At 38.7% G+C, this 14,936-nt stretch overlaps 1 long non-coding RNA gene across 2 annotated transcripts in view; it reads left to right on the top strand.

Annotated features, from left to right (window-relative positions):
- The window catches only part of LOC132484517 (uncharacterized), a 51,957-nt gene extending 51,071 nt beyond the window's left edge, over nucleotides 1–886 (top strand). For both annotated transcript variants that reach the window (XR_009531212.1, XR_009531211.1), the window contains 2 exons: nucleotides 229–310; nucleotides 395–886. This is a non-coding gene — a long non-coding RNA (uncharacterized LOC132484517). The remainder of the gene's footprint in view (nucleotides 1–228; nucleotides 311–394) is intronic.
- Nucleotides 887–14,936: the final 14,050 nt, after the last annotated feature.

Here is a 14,936-nt window from a genome sequence, read left to right as displayed (position 1 = left end):
GATTTCTTCCTTGATGTTCAGGGATTTTATAAAGATGAAAAAAAGATGAATAAATCTTCAAATTATAAAATTTAACTCCATGTAAATTGCATATAAATATATGCATACCCACTGTTTTATAAATTATAACTGTACTTACATACTACCTTTCTAAAATGATCTAGATATCACCAACTAAATAATAAATTTTACATTACCTAGTAAATACATGAAGTTGATTATTTCTAGATCCACTTTAGAGGTAAGGAACATGAGAAGAAAGAAGCAATTATGTCACAGATGAGTTTCGTGAAGACCCAAGAGACTTACTGTAAGTCTTATACTGTGTATGTGTGTGTGTGTGTGTGTGTATCCATATATACATCTCCAGTAACCATTTCTTTCTTCCGAGTAGCACCCAGATTTCCTCTTGTGGAAAAGCTCACTGAGCAGTGACCATCCTATAAATCCAGATGCATGCCTCCATGGAAGTTGAGAAGACCACATCCTTCCCAGCCCCTCCACTCACTCCAGCCAAGGGGCAGGCACATGAAGAATCAGCCAGGCAGTTGCTTTCCCATGGGCTTTTGAAACTTGAGTGACACAAGGAAACAGCAATGGCTCTGACCACAGGAAATTTTCCAGAGTGCCCAGCCTGTTTCCAAGCCCTGCTCTGAAATACCACATCAGTTCTGAGCACACCATCAGCACCACCAAACCCTTTGCTCCAATAAATATGCTTTAGCTTCACTTGGCCAGGTCAGTTTTTGTTAGCAGCAGCCAAGGGACTCTCACTGCCACAAAATCTCTTACCACCATATGACCTAACCTCTCTTTCCCTAGTGAATAATCTTTGTTTAAAACCTAAATGGACAAAGCAAATATATGTAAGATCATGTTTCAAATTTTTACAGGGTATAAACATAGTTTTTTGTTGGCTACAGCTTGAGAATTCAGCATATGGGTTTTAGTGTTCTCCCTTTTCATTCTAAGATGTAAATATTTTCCATCTGAAAATTTAACCATATACTTCAAAACTTAGGTAATTTTTTAATATCCTTGAATTATTCCTTTTTATATACTAATTTACATCTTGTGAATTAATCTGTTCCTTAAAAATAATTAGTAAATACCATGATACAGCTTCTGTCTCATATTTTATCTTTTCCACACAGAGAACCATAAACTAAGTTGGTAGCCAACTTAGTTGTTAAAACAAGTAACTCATCACTCCTAATGGACACAATTATTTGCCTCTGATTTGCACAACTTTCCATTTTAAGCATCAGCCAAGCAGAAAAGACTGGTGGCTAAGCAACAGCTTTCCTCTCAACGACCAGAAATAGAATATATAGAAGGCTAATTTATAAAATATTCTATACATATGTAATATATAAAATTAAAGAGAAACCCAGCCCCACAGTCTGGCTGTTCACCCAGAATGCTTGTCATGAATATTGAATTCGTGACAGTGTGTGAATTCCGAATACATTTGATCCATGAATTCTAAAGTAACTATATATCATCTTGTATCTTCCTCATTACTGAAAAACCAGCAAGTAATATAGAAACTAGAGTTTTGAAGCAGATTTCCTTAGAAAAAGTATTGGTGGAGTGTACACTTAGGTTTTGTTGAACCAAGTCATTGCTAATGTAGCATTCACATTTCTGTTGCAGTACTGCTCTCTTGGTTAAAACTACACATTTGATGCCCTAGGAGGACATACCCCAAGCAGTTAGTAGTGAACACCATGGGGAAATGACCGTTTGCTTTTTCCTCTGTATTCTTTACGATGAAAATTAAAATTGCTAGTAGTTGCTGGACGTTTATGAGGTGCTGGACACTGTTCTAAGATCATGTGTGTTTAGTCATGTTAGCATTCTCCATTTGGCAGATAAGGAAAGAATCTCAGAGAAGTTGTGTAACTTGCTCAAAGTTATGCATATAGAGAACAACAGAGAGCTGGGATTTGAACCCAAGCAGTGAAGCTCCAGGTCTTCAGTACTTCACTAGTTTTCCCTTTATAAGTGTGTTTATAAATATACATAGAAGTAATCCCAGAACCAAATATGCATTATTATAAGGGAGCAGTGTGAAGTGTGAGGAATCTTAGATTTCTAGAAAAATGTAGATTGTATCCACTTCCTTATTTCCTTAGTCTCTGTGCTTGAGTTTCTTCTCCACCATTCTGCTGAAACTGCTTTCAGGAAAGTCTCCAATGAATTACAATTGGCCAGATTTCCTTTCTGAAGGAATATGATATTTGACACTATTGTCTACTTCCTCCTGGACCGTCTCTTCTTTTTAGCCTCCATGATGTTGCCATTGAAAAGTTTTCTGCTGCTCCTTCCCTTTCTTCACCTGCTCCTTAAATATTGATATCCAATATTCCATACTTAATCCTTTTTCCTTTTAGTACTATAAGAAATTATGAACATACAATATGAACCAAATCATGCATGCCCATAGCAGACATTGCTATTTGATTTTGGCAGTTTTCTCTGATCCCCGATGCTATCTTAGAATTCTCAAAAATGCTTCAGGCAACAATCAAATGATCAGAGTTTGCAGATGAGAAGAAACTTTTTTTCCACTCCTGTTTTACATACCCATCTTGGAAGAGCTCATCTGTAATCATGACTTTAAATTCCAAAAATCCTGGGACTTATTCATTAGTGTTTTCAGAACCTTGCATAGTGCCTGCAGAGCATGGTTTAGGTTGGTTGAATATTTGAAGCACAGATGTTAAAATGTTTGATGCACTAACAATATCTAAGTATGTCCTGACATGTCTTGGGTGCTTGAAAATAATTAAAGTTGAAATGTAGGGGTCCAAGAGTATATACAACATAATGACAATATTACATTGAGGTATGTACATTTCTTTTAAATTTTATTTATTTATTTTTTGCTGCGTTGGGTCTTCGTTTCTGTGCGAGGGCTTTCTCTAGCTGCAGCGAGCGGGGGCCACTCTTCATCGCGGTGTGCGGGTCTCACTATCGCGGCCTCTCTTGTTGCGGAGCACAGGCTCCAGACGCGCAGGCTCAGTAGTGGCTCATGGGCCTAGTTGCTCCGCGGCATGTGGGATCCTCCCAGACCAGGGCTCCAACCCGTGTCCCCTGCATTAGCAGGCAGATTCTCAACCACCGCGCCACCAGGGAAGCCCCGAGGTATGTACATTTTGAGAAATTTTATTTCTGAACAAAACTTCCTTTTTTTTTTTTTTTTTTTTGGTACGCGGGCCTCTCACTGTTGTGACCCCTCCCGTTGCGGAGCACAGGCTCCGGACGCGCAGGCTCAGCGGCCATGGCTCACGGACCCAGAGGCTCCGCGGCACGCGGGATCCTCCCGGACCGGGGCGGCAGGCGGATTCTCAAACACTGCGCCACCAGGGAAGCCCCAAAACTTACTTTTTATACAAGACTTTATAATTATTTTCAAATAAGTAAACTTAACATCTCAATAATAAGAAACACGCAAGGGAACTGTGGAAGTTTCATTTGGGGTTTGAGGAGTTGGTAGCAAGCTAATCCAGTGGGATATTTTCTTCAAAGTTATAAAATGCAATTCAACGGCTAGTGAGAATAAAATGCGCTTTCTGGGCTTCCCTGGTGGCACAGTGGTTGGGAGTCCTCCTGCTGATGCCCGGGACGTGGGTTCATGCTCCGGTCCGGGAAGACCCACATGCCGCGGAGCGGCTGGGCCCGTGAGCCATGGCCGCTGAGCCTGCGCGTCCGGAGCCTGTGCTCCGCAACGGGAGAGGCCACAACAGTGAGAGGCCCGCGTACCGCGAAAAAAAACAAAAAAAAAATGCACTTTCTATTTATTCCTAGCCAAGGTTTAAGTAGTAGCGTATAATTCTGCACTGTACTTTGTAACCATTTGAAAGAATTATATATCCTCAATAATCAGGGTTGCAGCCTGATATTTTTTCCGAAAATTAATAAAGTAAATAAATCTCTAAAATGTTTACTACAAAGATGCTTCCAATAAAACATGTTTATAGAAGTAGAATAAAGTGTTGTAAACTTTGAGCCTGATTTTTCTCCTTCCTCATTGTTTTATGTTTAGATTGATCTATAAAGGAGAATTGTTATACAACAAGGAAGTATTTTCGACTGAGGTAATATTGCCTAAAATTTATTTATTTATATACCACTTTTAACATTTTTTCTGTATTCTTATAAAAGTACAATAGTACCTAGCATATAGTGCTAAATAAATGTTAGCAGTTATAATTATATATTATCAAAGATGCTTGGCTTATGTTGAGGGTGAGAAGTGTACATTTTTCAAGGCATGTAATAATGTGGTTCAAAGTGTGACCTATCAGCTCATATAGCATTTACACTAGTGCACATTCAATTTCAGGGTGTAACCAGAAAACAGCAGCACAGAGGTGGTGTAGAGCCTAGGACAGGAGGGCCAGCTTGTTTATAAGGTATCAATTTTCTCATGGAGCCTAGGACAGGAGGGCCAGCTTGTTTATAAGGTATCAATTTTCTCATGAAGGTATCGGCAAACTTTTTCTGTAACAGGCCCTTTGGTAAACATTTGGGGCTTTTTGGCCATATGGTTTTTGTTGCAACTACTCAACTTTGCTGTTGCAATGCAAAAGCAACCACAGATAATACATAAATGAATGGATGTAACTGTGTGCCAGTAAAATTTAAAAAAAAACTGGTGTCCTGGATTTGTCCCAGGGATCATATTTTGTAGACCCCCTATGCCAGTGGTGTGGTTTTTGTGCTCAATTAGTTTTCTTAACTCTGCAAATTCTTTTTTCGTTGTTTCGTCCTCTGTGTGTGTGTTTGTGTGTGTGTTTGCCATTGCTATGTGTTTCATTTTTATCTCGCTCATTTTTAATGTGGACTGAACTTCAGTTTGCTCTGATGCAGGTAAATTCTTCTGGACACTTTCCACCTTATCTGAGATTTGTTTCTCTTCCATTCAGTATGGTTTATAAGCTGCATATTGAGATGGGAGGTACATGCAGTCTTTATTGGAAGACCTGAACTCTGTGCTTTGATCTGAGATTACGATAAATATTCTATAACAAAGAGCAATCAAACTAGTTGGGAGTATATTTTATTTTTGGACAGATTCTCTCGGGCTTTTGTTCATTTTTCCATTCTTCATGAAGCCCTGGAAAATGGTAAAGTCTGGAGTATTAACTCCTCCTGACATTGCCAATGCACTCCTTTATTTCACTTATCTCCAATTTTTTGGGGTGTTGGTGGTGTTAGCAATAATTTTCTGGATTTGTTTGACTCAAAATGTTAATTCAGTATTGTTTCTGGTAAGTGGGAATAGGATTAATAGATATTCTCAATCCCTTTTATTTATTTCTTATTTTTTTAGATGCCTCTTTTCAAAGTTTATGACATTAAGCATAGACTCTTTCCTTGAATGGTAACTGAGGACTTTTTTTTTCTTCATCCTATTCACATTGCTTGTTTGCCTATTTTGTCTGTTTGTGAGCAGAATAGTATGGTGGTTAAAGATACAAACTCTGGGTTTAGACTGCTTGGGATCATATCTGAGGCCTACCAATTACTAGTTAAAACCTGTGCTTCAGTTTCTACATCTGTAAAATGGGATAATAATAGTATTTTTTCATAAATGCATTATACTATTGAATGAGATATTATATATAAAGTTCTAAGAATAATGCCTGGCACATATTAAGTACTATTCAAATTGTAAGTATTATTGATATATGTTTTTGATTTTTGTTTTCTCAGATGTTGGGATAGGTGATTTTGCTATTTGGTTCATTCTGCCATATTGACCTTCAGCTATAATATTTTTGAAGCTCTATAGTCTTTCTTTATTAGAAATTAAACCTAAAAACTTACAACAAACTCTATTATAATCACTTATGGACAGTAGAAGAAGAAAGAAGAGGAGGCATTTAATATGCTTAATAAATAAGCAAATATGAAAGAGTTAGCCTTGCAGCTCTCTTTACAAATGAAATTGATTCATTTTCAGCTTCGTGTAGACTTGATTTATTCTGCCAGCCTGGCTCATATATGACTTGACTCACTTCAGAGCATATACTTTCTACTTTGTTTTGTCTGTTTGTCTCAAACCAAGGCTCTTCCAAATCCCCTTTCCTAACCTTATCTTTTGGCCACAAATGCCTTTTCTCACCTCCTGCCACCTGGAATGATGTTGGTTCCACTCTTTCCATTATTTCCCCTGTAAAGGAAGCTTTTGTACTCCTGGCTCTAAATGGCAGAGACATTGGTTATTGCTTGCTTATGTTTTCACCCAGAGTATTAGGTACAGACTTTGTCCTTCATTTAATATGAATGTGGGGTTTAGGGTGAAAGGATTCTATCCAAATCCAGGATACTGGTTCCTTAGAAATCTCTTAACTTATAAAGATTAATGGAACTTTTTCAACTGGTTGCACTGGGACTCAGGATTTATAGATAGGCCTAGTTTTGTATAGCTTCTTTACAATTCCTACCACCATGTCCTCTTACAGTATGAGTTTTTTAAATCTTAGAATTATATCGTAGCAAAATGGAAATAAACAATTATGTTCAATAAAAGCAGCATCACTGGATGGGATGCACAGTTAAATTAATTTTTTAATAAAGTGAAGATCAGCTAGCAACCCATTTTATCTCTGTCTTTCTCTCCAACCTTAATATTGAACATGCGAAGATTAGCTTGACTTGGCGCTGACCCTAGGACTTAATCTGAAAATCAAAGTATACCTTTGATAATAGTTTATTTTTGTTTTCTTCTAAAACTAGATGTTTTTCCATGAAAGAAAGTTTGTTTCTTGAGTTCTGATTAATTGAGGGTTTGATATTTTTCTCTTAGCTCTTGTTTATATGCTACCATAGAACGAGGTGTGACCATAATATTTGGTCAGTCTGAGTTACTGTGGCTCATGACGTCAGTTACATAAGTCCAGGTCTAATATTTCCAAGTTTCTGTGTAGCCAGTCTACATGAGAACCACATGATGAACCAGATCTTTTAGTCATGTCTAGTTCTACCATATTCATATGAATATGACAAAAAAAGGAAAGAATGGTAGCATACTTCTTCAAACCAATTAGGCAACATTTCAAGTATTCAGATTAGTTCTGAAAATAATATAACAGACCCCTGGGTTACTGCTGTCCAGATTTATCACAGGATTTGAGGACTTCTAAATCCTCAAAAAAGTAAGTGTAAAAGGTGAAGGTATCTCCCTCCCCTTCATACTCTTCCTTTCCCTCTGTCCTTAGAGGTCATTGTACTGAAGATGGCATATGCATCCCTTATTTAATGCTGTGTAAAAAATTTACCCCTAAGACTTAGTGATGTAAGACAACAACCCCTTATTATTGCTCGTGAGTCTGCAGGTCAGCTGAATAGTTCTACTGATATGAGGTAGGCTGGGCTGATCCGACCTAGGATTGCTCATGTGTCTATGGTCAATTGGCAGTTCAGCTGAATAGTTCTACTGATATGAGGTAGGCTGGGCTGATCCGACCTAGGATTGCTCATGTGTCGATGGTCAATTGGCAGGTCAACTGGGTTCTGGTTTGTCTTACTACAGCCTTACTTATCTGTCTAGTGGTTAGCTGATTGTAGGCTGGGGTGATGGGGTTGACTGGGCCATGTGGTGTTCATCACTCAGCAGACTAGCCCAGGCTTGTTCACTAGACACTAGCAGGGTTCTGAGAGGGAGAGTAGAATGGAAGTGTGTTCGGCCTCTGGCAAAACATTGCTTTCAGTGTATTCTGTGGGTGAAAAAGAGCGTCACAAAGACATGAGATTCAAGGGGTGAGCAAATAGACTTCACTTCTTGGTGGAAGGAGTGGTAAAATCACATTGTAAAAGAGTAGATTTCTAGGAGGGGTGGGAAATTATGGCCATTTTTGTGATCCACTGCAAATCATATGTATTTTTTCTATGTATGTACATGTGTTTATATTTATACATAATATTTCCTATTGTTATAAAAATTAGCATAATTAATATCCTATTCAATATATGGCTTTACACATTTTTTTAAAAATTCATAATTATTATATGTTTTTGAAGTTTACTGTATCGATGAATTTAATGCATCACAACTTATCTATACCTTCTCTTATGGATGGACACAAATTATTTCCCATTATTTTTTGTAATCACAAGCAAGGCTGCAATGAACATGCTTGTACACAATTTAATGTGCATATATGAGAGTTTCTCTAGGTTCATTTCTGGAAAATGGATGGATTGGGTTGTACGATACATACATTTTCAACTTTACTAGATATTGTCAAACTCTTGTCCAAAGTAGTTAGACCTGTTTACACACCCCATCAGGGAGTAGTTTCATTTCTCCTATGTTCTTATGAATTACACTTCGTGTTATTAGACTTATTTTTATATTTTGTGGAGCCAGTTGGAGAGTATCATCATTTAAATTGCATATTCAGTTAGCAAGGTTGAACATATTTCATATGTATACTGGCCAGATAAATTTCCTCTTCTGTGAATTAATTGTCTGCTCATATATTCCAACATTTAAATTTTATTTTAAACACTAAAAGTATTTCCATTGAGTTATTTGTCTTTTTTTATTATTTACAGTTAAAATGCATATAAATACTGGAAACCGTCCTTTTTCAATTATATGTATCATCTTTTAGATTGTGGCATTTATTTTAACTTGGTTTATTGTGTGTTCTATTATACAGATGCTTTTGAATAGTAGTATAGTCAAATATTTCAATATTTTCATGGTTTATGGTTTTTTTAATCTTGTTTATAATAACTTTTCCTACCAGGGTGTCATAAGTATATTTTTCTGTATTTTCTTTTAAGGTTTAAAAGTTTTTCTTTTTGTTTAGTTTCTTAATCCCTTTGGAATCTACTTTATGCATGATGTAAAATAGGGATCTAATTTTATCTTTTTCCAAATAGAAAACCAGTTGTCCTGGCACAAGTTATTAAATACGCAGTCTTTTCTTTCTCAATGATTTGTGTTGCTAATGTGTCATATCTCAAGTTCCTATGTAGACATAGATTTATTTCTGGGCCCTTTATTCTTTTCGGTTGGTCTTATTTTTCCATATCTGTACCACTGATATGCCCTTTTAGTGACTGCAGCTTTACAATAAGTTTCATATTTGGTAGGGATAATATCCTTTCTCAGTCTCCTTCAAAACTGTTTGGCTCTTCATGGCCCTTTGCTCTTTCATATTAAGTTTAGGAGCAGCTTATCAAGTTAAAGGTGGAAAATTCCATGCAACAACAAAAAAAAACAGTACAAGGTAAGGGAGATTGAGAGTGCAGGGGGAAATTTATATGGTTAATTAGGGTGATGAAGATAGGCCTCATTGAGAAAGAAGTAGAATTTGAGGGAAGACATATAGGAGATAAAGAATTTAGCCAGTTTTCTGGAGGAAGAGTCTTGCAGGCAGAAGGAACAGTCATTGCTAAGGTTCTGAGCCAAATATGTCTGAGAAAGAGGAAGGAGGCCAGTGAGACTGAAGCAGAGTGAACAAGGGGGAAAGTAGTAGAGTTAAGGTCAGAGTGCTTATGGGGGCCAGTAAGCCACTGTAAAGATATTGGCTTTTGTTTTGTGTGTGATGGGAAGTCATTGCAGGGTTTTGAGTAGAGTTGTGACATAGTCTGACTTAAATTTTAAAAGAATCACTCTGGCTCCTGTGTTGAGAATAGAATGCAGGGAGTAAGTATAAGAGTAGGAGACCAGCCTGCTTAAAGATGGTGGAGGAGTAAGACGTGGAGATCATCTTTCTCCACACAAATACATCAGAAATACATCTGCATGTGTAACAACTCCTACAGAACACCGACTGAACGCTGGTAGAAGACCTCAGACTTCCCAAAAGGCAAGAAACTCCCCACGTACCTGGGTAGGGCAAAAGAAAAAAGAAAAAACAGAGACAAAAGAATAGGGACAGGACCTGCACCAGTGGGAGGGAGCTGTGAAGGAGGAAAGGTTTCCACACACTAGGAAGCCCCTTCGTGGGCGTAGACTGCGAGTGGAGAAGGGGGGAAGCTTAGGGGCTGCGGAGGAGAGCACAGCAACAGGGGTGCGGAGGGCAAAGTGGAGAGATTCCCGCACAGAGGATCGGTGCAGACCAGCACTCACCAGCCCGAGAGGCTTGTCTGCTCACCCGCCGGGGCAGGCGGGGGCTGGGAGCTGAGGCTCGGGCTTCGGTCGGATCCCAGGGAGAGGACTGGGGTGGGCGGCGTGAACACAGCCTGCAGGGGATTAGTGCACCACAGCTAGCCAGGAGGGAGTCCGGGGAAAAGTCTGGACCTGCCGAAGAGGCAAGAGACCATTGTTTCGGGGAGCATGAGGAGAGGGGACTCAGAGCACCACCTAAACGAGCTCCAGAGATGCAGCTATCAGAGCGGACCCCAGAGACGGGCATGAGACGCTAAGGCTGCTGCTGCTGCCACCAAGAAGCCTGTGTGCGAGCACAGGTCACTATCCACACCTCCCTTCCAGGGAGGCTGTGCTGCCCGCCACTGCCAGGGTCCCGTGATCCAGGGACAGCTTCCCCGGGAGAGCGCACAGCGCGCCTCAGGCTGGTGCAACGTCATGCTGGCCCCTGCTGCTGCAGGCTCGCCCCGCATCCATACCCCTCCCTCCCCCCAGCCCGAGTGAGCCAGAGCCCCCGAATCATCTGCTCCTTTAACCCCGTCCTGTCTGAGCGAAGAACAGATGCCCTCAGGCGACCTACACGCAGAAGCGGGGCCAAATCTAAAGCTGAACCCTGGGAGCTGTGGGAACAAAGAAGAGAAAGGGAAATCTCTCCCAGCAGTGTCAGGAGCAGCGGATTAAATCTCCACAATCAACTTGATGTACCCTGCATCTGTGGAATACCTGAATAGACAACAAATCATCCCAAAACTGAGGTGGTGGACTTTGGGAGCAACTGTAGGGTTGGGGTTTGCTTTTGGCATCTAATTTGTTTCTGGTTTTATGTTTATCTTAGTTTAGTATTTAGAGTTTATTATCATTGGTAGATTTTTTTATTGATTTGGTTGCTCTCTTCCTCCTTTTAAAAAATATATAGATATGTATTTTTTTCCCTTTTTCTCTTTTTGTGAGTGTGTATGTGTATGCTTCTTTGTGTGATTTTTGTCTGTATAGCTTTGCTTTTAACATTTGTCCTAGGGTTCTGTCTGTCCTTTTTTTTTTTTTTTAGTATAGTTTATAGCACTTGTTATCATTGGTGGATTTTGTTTTTTTGGTTTGGTTGCTCTCGTCTTTCTTTTTTTAAATTACTTTTTAATTTTTTTATTTTTAATACTTATTTTTTATTTTAATAAATTTATTTTATTTTATTATTTTTTCTTTCTTTCTTTCTTTTACCTCCCTTTTCTTCTGAGCTGTGTGGCTGACATGATCTTGGTGCTCTGGCCGGGGGTCAGGCCTGTGGCTGTGAGGTGGGAGAGCCAAATTCAGGACATTGATCCACCAGAGACCTCCCGGCTCCATGTAATATTAAGTGGCGAAAGCTCTCCCAGAGATGTCCATCTCAATGCTAACACCTAGCTCCACTCAATGACTAGCAAGCTACAGTGCTGGACACCCTGTGCCAAACAACTAGGAAGACAGGAACACAACACCACCCATTAGCAGAGAGGCTGCCTAAAGTCATAATAAGGTCAGAGACACCCCAAAACACACCACTGGATGTGGTCCTGCCCACCAGAAAGACAAGATCCAGGCTCATCCACCAGAACACAGGCACCAGTCCCCTCCACTAGGAAGCCTACGCAACCCACTGAACCAACCTTACCCCTGCAGACAGACACCAAAAACAACAGGAACTATGAACATGCAGCCTGTGAAAAGGAGATCCCAAGCACAGTCAGTTAAGCAAAATGAGAAGACAGAGAAACACACAGCAGATGAAGGAGCAAGGTAAAAACCCACCAGACCAAACAATGAAGAGGAAATAGGCAGTCTACCTGAAAAAGAATTCAGAGTAATGATAGTAAAGATGATCCAAAATCCTGGAAACAGAATGGAGAAAATACAAATGTTAAACATTTAACAAGGACCAAGAAGAACTAAAGAGCAAACAAACGATGATGAACAGCACAATAAATGAAATTTAAAACTCTTTACAAGGAATCAATAGCAGAATAACTGAGGCAGAAGAACAGATAAGTAACCTGGAAGATAAAATAGTGGAAATAACTACTGTGGAGCAGAATAAAGAAAAAAGAATGAAAAGAATTGAGGACAGTCTCAGAGACCTCTGGGACAACATTAAATGCACCAACATTTGAATTATAGGGGTCCCAGAAGACGAAGAGAAAAAGAAAGGGCCTGAGAAAATATTTGAAGAGATTATAGTTGAAAGCTCCCCTAATATGGGAAAGGAAATAGTTAATCAAGTCCAGAAAGCGCAGAGAGTCCCATACAGGATAAATCCAAGGAGAAACATGCCAAGACACATATAATCAAACTATCAGAAATTAAATACAAAGAAAATATTATAAGCGGCAAGAGAAAAACAACAAATAACATACAAGGGAATCCCCATCAGGTTAACAGCTGATCTTTCAGCAGAAACTCTGCAAGCCAGAAGGGAGTGGCAGGACATATTTAGAGTGATGAAAGGTAAAAACCTACAACCAAGATTACTCTACCCAGTAAGGATCTCATTCATATTTGACAGAGAAATTAAAACCTTTACAGAGAAGCAAAAGCTAAGAGAATTCAGCACCACCAAACCAGCTTTACAACAAATGCTAAAGGAACTTCTCTAGGCAGAAAACACAAGAGAAGGAAAATACTTACAGTAACAAACCCAAAACAATTAAGAAAATGGTAATAGGAACATACATATTGATAATTGCCTTAAGTATAAATGGATTAAATGCTCCAACCAAAAGACAGAGACTGGCTGAATGGATACAAACACAAGTCGCGTATATATGCTGTCTACAAGAGACCCACTTCAGATCTAGGGACACATACAGACTGAAAGTGAGGGGCTGGAAAAAGACATTCAATGCAAATGGAAATCAAAAGAAACCTGGAGTAGCAATTCTCGTATCAGACAAAATAGACTTTAAAACAAAGACTACTACAAGAGACAAAGAAGGACACTAATGATCAAGGGATCAATCCAAGAAGAAGATATAACAATTGTAAATATTTATGCACCCAGCATAGGAGCACCTCCATACATAAGGCAAATGCTAACAGCCATAAAAGGGGAAATCAACAGTAACACAATGATAGTAGGGGACTTTAACATCCCACTTTCACCAATGGACAGATCGTACAAAATGAAAATAAATAAACACAAGCTTTAAATGATACATTAAACAAGATGGACTTAATTGATATTTATAGGACATTCCATCCAAAAACAACAGAATACACTTTCTTCTCAAGTGCTCATGGAACATTCTCCAGGATAGATCATATCTTGGGTCACAAATCAAGCCTTGGTAAATTTAAGAAAATTGAAATCGTTATCGAGTATCTTTTCTGACCACAACGCTATGAGACTAGATATCAATTACAGGAAAAAATCTGTAAAAAATACAAACACATGGAGGCTAAATAATACACTACTTAATAACCAAGAGATCACTGAAAAAATCAAAAAATACCTAGAAACAAATGACAATGAAAACACGACGACCCAAAGCCTATGGGATGCAGTTCTAAGAGGGGAGTTTATAGCAATACAATCCAACCTGAAGAAACAAGAAACATCTCAAATAAACAACCTAACTTTACACCTAAAGCAATTACAGAAAGAAGAACCAAAAAACCCCAGAGTTAGCAGAAGGAAAGAAATCATAAAGATCAGATCAGAAATAAATGAAAAAGAAATGAAGGAAACGATAGCAAAGATCAATAAAACTTAAAGTGGGTTCTTTGAGAAGTTAAACAAAATTGATAAACCATTAGCCAGACTCATTAAAAAAAGGGAGAAGACTCAAATCAATAGAATTAGAAATGAAAAAGGAGAAGTAAAAACTGACACTGCAGAAATACAAAGGATCATGAGAGATTACTACAAGGAACTATATGCCAATAAAATGGACAACCTGGAAGAAATGGACAAATTCTTAGAAAAGCACAACCTTCCGAGACTGAACCAGAAAGAAATAGAAAATATAAACAGATCAATCACAAGCACTGAAGTTGAGACTGTGATTAAAAATCTTCCAGCAAACAAAAGCCCACGACCAGATGGCTTCACAGGCGAATTCTATCAAACATTTAGAGAAGAGCTAACCCCTATCCTTCTCAAACTCTTCCAAAATATAGCAGAGGGAGGAATACTCACAAACTCATTCCATGAGGCCACCATTTTCACAAAGAAAGAAAACTACAGGCCAGTATCACTGATGAACATAGATGCAAAAATCCTCAACAAAATAATAGCAAACAGAATCCAACAGCATGTTAAAAGGATCATGCACCATGATCAAGTGGGGTTTATCCCAGGAATGCAAGGATTCTTCAGTATATGCAAATCAATTCATGTGATGCACCATATTAACAAATTGAAGGAGAAAAACCGTATGATCATCTCAATAGATGCAGAAAAAGCTTCCGACAAAATTCAGCACCCATTTAGGATAAACACCCTCCAGGAAGTAGGCATAGAGGGAACTTACCTCAACATAATAAAGGTCATATATAGACAAACCCACAGCCAACATGGTTCTCAATGGTGAAAAACTGAAAGCATTTCCACTAAGATCAGGAACAAGACAAGGTTGTCCACTCTCACCACTATTATTCAACATAGTTTTGGAAGTTTTAGCCACAGCAATCAGAGAAGAAAAAGAAATAAAAGGAATCCAAATCAGAAAAGAAGTAAAGCTGTCACTGTTTACAGATGACATGATACTATACATAGAGGATCCTAAAGATGCTACCAGAAAACTACTAGAGCTAATCAATGAATTTGGTAAAGTAGCAGGATACAAAATTA

Source organism: Mesoplodon densirostris, chromosome 2 (genome assembly GCF_025265405.1).
Source record: "Mesoplodon densirostris isolate mMesDen1 chromosome 2, mMesDen1 primary haplotype, whole genome shotgun sequence".
NCBI lineage: Eukaryota > Metazoa > Chordata > Mammalia > Artiodactyla > Ziphiidae > Mesoplodon > Mesoplodon densirostris.
Note: the sequence above shows the minus strand (reverse complement) of the source record. Positions and strands in the feature narration are given on the sequence as shown.